The sequence below is a fragment of the Echinops telfairi genome, unplaced genomic scaffold (assembly GCF_000313985.2).
Source record: "Echinops telfairi isolate 266 unplaced genomic scaffold, ASM31398v2 ScPeMD7_7469;HRSCAF=8507_1, whole genome shotgun sequence".
Classification (NCBI taxonomy): Eukaryota; Metazoa; Chordata; class Mammalia; order Afrosoricida; family Tenrecidae; genus Echinops; species Echinops telfairi.
In genome coordinates, this window is record NW_022111373.1 from 107098398 (window position 1) to 107102484 (window position 4087).

The following is a 4087-nucleotide window of genomic DNA, read 5'->3' on the forward strand; positions in this document are numbered from 1 at the left end:
TTATAGTACAAATAATTGAAACTTTGTCTAATGACTTTGTGCTTGAGTGCTTGAGAGATCAGTATTTTAAAGAAATCTTACAGTTAGTTACTACATTTAATGGACTATCATGTGTGCTTAGCAAAATATCACTAATCATCCAGGTTTAGCCTCTGCAACACAGTGAATTATTTAATATGGCTCTTTGAGCCACAGTCTTTGTGAGGCCCACCAATCAACCTTTGGCTTTTGTTTTTCTTATGGTCTGGGTAAAAAGGTGGGGAAGATACTGATCTGGATTATATGACTCAGCCAGATGTGAATGTCTTCATTGTGATTGCTCTTCTGATGGATATAAAACGAGCCAGCTGAGAACCAGGAAGTGGGTGTGAATCTCAACGCCCACACACAAGAAGAGCCAGGAGTGGAAACCGTCCTCTGGATGCTGAGATCCCTGTGTAGTGAACCTCCTTGGCCCAGGAGACAGCTATGACACTAGAGAAGCGGCAAAGCAGCATTAGCCATAGGACCAGGAGTCACAGTATAAAACAGTGTGGGGGAAGCCAGCCCCTCACATGATCACGGGTTCAGTAAGCACAATTGTACTGTTAAAATATATATAAAGATTATAGTAAAGTCATAGAGAATAATAGAGATAGGAGAGAGAGTCAAATGAACATCAGACACATTTCATGGTAGCATGCATACGTTACAGGAAAGGGTTGCACTATAGGTATTACAGTAATGAGAGGGGGACGATCTAGGGGAATACATGCAATAGGAAGGGGACTGATTGGGGGTACATGTGACAAGATGGGCGGATCCTAGATTCAGGATGGCAGCCTAACTTTGGATGTCACTGAGCAGGTTTGACCACTTCCCTGGCACTCCATGGAATCAATTACTATCCTTATCAGTAGGGTGTGAGCCCCATCTACAGTGGATCAGACCTTAGTCTGATGGTTGAATCCCTCTAAGCATCTGACCTCCCACCATGCACTGGCAAACAGCCTCTAATGTTTGGCATAACTTTGGGTAAGACAAAGCTAGGGAAAAGTCCTTTTATATCCCACAACAGAGCGATGAACTTCCACCCCCCTTAGCAGGTAAAGCTGAGTGCTTTGGGGCGGGAGATTGACTTGTGGAGTGGGGGACCTCAGGGCACTTACCTGTGGGAATTGTTTCCTGACTCACAGAACTGGAGTTGAGTATCTTTGAGTTAAGACTTCTAATAGAGTGATGTTCTGATTCATAGCCACCCTATGTACAATGGAACAAAACACTGCCTGGTCCTGTGTCCGTCTCACAGTAGTTCTTATGTTTGAGCTCATTGACACCACCACTGTGTCAATCGGTCTTGTCCAGATCTCTCTCTCTCTCTCTCTCTTTGTTTTGCTGCCCCACTACTTTACCAAACATAATGTCCTTCTCCAGGGACTGGACTCTCCTGAAAACATGCCCAAAGTACATGAAATGAAGTCTCGCCATCTTTGCCTCTAAGGAGCATTTTGGCTGCTCTTCTTCAAAGACAGGTTGGTGTGTTCTTTTGGCAGTCCATGGTACTTTAAATATTCTTCACCAGCACCATAACTCAAATGCATTGATTCTTTGGTCTTCTTTGTTCAATGTCCAACTTCCACATGTATATGAGGCGATTGAAAATACCACGGCTTGAGTCAAGCACACCTCAGTGCTCAAACTGACAGCCTTGCTTTACAGCTCTTGAAGGAGGTCTTGAGCACACATGTTTACTAGTGTCATGTGTCCTTTGGTCTCTTGACTGCGGCTTCCGTGTGCATTGATTGTAGATTCACGCAAGATGAAATCTTTGATCATTTCAATCTTTTCTCTACGTAACCACCATGTCACCTACTACTGGCTCAGTGTGAGGATCTGGGTTATGTTTGCATTGGGTTGTAATCCATATTAAAGGCTGCAATTCTTGATCTTCCTCAGCAATGCTTCAAGTCCTCCTCACTTTCAGCAAGCTAGCTTGTATCATCTGTGTATTGCAAGTTGCTAATACACCTTCCTCCAATCCTGATGCTAAATTCTTGTTCATATAATCCAGCTTCTCTGAGCATTTGCTCAGCATACAGATTGAATAAATATGGTGAGAGAATGCAATCATGATGCGCCCCTTACTTGATTTTAAACCAGGCCTTTATTAGCAGCCTCCAAAAGAGCTTTGTAATATTGCCTAAGCAAGGCAGAGGCCAGGCCAGAGAGCTAAAGGACAGAAAGAGGTTTGTCTGAAAGAACAGCATAAAAGAAATTGTCCTGATTAAAGAACATATTCTATGCACTTCTCAGCTGAATTGCACCTTGTTAACGTCCCTAATAAACCCCGGGCTAATTAGCATAGTCTGAGTTCTGTGTGGCCGTTGCATTGAACGCTGGTGAGTCTTCCTCTGTTTCAGGGTCCTACTTTAGCAAACATGATGTCCTTCTCCAGGAACTGGTCTCTTCTCACAACAGGTTTCAAAGACTGTAAGACGAAGGCTTGCCAGGCCGTAGTTTTTCATCTTTCCCAATGAGTGCTTTGGTGTTCCGTCCATCTTGTAATGGCAAAATAGCTCCTCTATTTACCAAGTACATGAAGCAAAGCCTTGATTTCATCACTTCTAAAGACCTTCCGGCTGAATTTCTTTCAATACAGATTTGTTTCAGTCTTCTGGCAATCCATGGCATCTTCTTTGCAAACATCGTAATTCAAACACAACAATCCTTCTTTGAAGGATTTTTTTTTTATTGTGCAATTTTTGTACACATATAAGACAATGAAAATCCCCTAGTTTGAATCAGGTACACCTTAATCCTCTTAAATGACATCGTGGGCTTTTGAGATTTTAAAGACCTTGGAGAACAGGTTTGTCCAATGAAGTGCATCACTGATCTCAAGGCTACTGCTCTCAGAGGCATTGATTGTCAATCCAAAGGAAATGAAACCCTTGGCAACGGCGTTGTTTTTCTCTGTTCAGAGCTTTTACGACCACAGTCACTACTCAGGGAAGAAGAATGCAGAGCATTCCCTTAGTGGACTGTGTTTTTCGAATGGCTCTTGGTGTCTCCGGAGACTACAGTGCAGATGCTTCAGGCCCAGAAGCCCAGTACCTCAGGAAATGTGGTTATTGTCTAAGAAATCTTGATAACTTTTCCCCCTCCCCTATATTCTCAATCACATGTATGAACATATTTGCAGCAAAGGTAAATTGCCATATACAAATATCCAGTCAAATATATATATGTGGGCATTCTCCCACTCTCCCTCCCACACCCACTCAGCTTGTGTGCCTATCCATGCCTCTTCCTGGAGCATCATTATTGCAGGATTGTGTGTACAGCGATGTTTACTTCTATTGTCTCTATCTCTTGCATACCTCCCAATGTCTTCCCCTATCTTCTTAATTTTTTTAACCAACCTTCCTCTTATTGTATATCGCCTTCCCCTTTGTCCAAGTTAACTGTGCCTACCCTGTAGTCAGTGACTTTACCATCTACCCCTGGTAACCATCAAAGCATATTTCTTTTAGTGTAAAAATCTTTCTTGACTTTTTACAATAGTGGTCTTATATGATATTTATCCTATGGGGGTTGACTAATTTCACTTAGCAAAATTCCCTCCAGGTTCATCCATATCATGAAGTGCTTCACATATTCTCTGAGCTGATATCTTGATTAATACCCATGAGAATGTGAAGCAGCAGACAAATCTAAACTGTACCTAGTTTATTGACTCACAAACACTAGAACATAATAACTGTGTGTTGTTTTAAGCCACGAAATCATGAGCTAATTTGTTATGCAGCAATATCTAGTGTAATCAAGTATTCTGTCTTCTTGAAAACAAAAACAGCAACAAATTCTATAAAATAGCAGATGCACACCGAAGAGTGGGAACCAGGTTCACTTCCTTCAAATATACTTATATCGTGTATCACTGGTCGTGAGAGCCAACGATATAGATGACAAAGAGCTTAACCTCTAACACAAATGTTTAAATAAACAAACCCACCGGCATGGAGTTGATTCCTAATCAGTGCGACCCTGTGTGGGGCTTCTAACACTGTCAATCTTTATAGGAATGGACAGCCTCATCTTTCTCCCT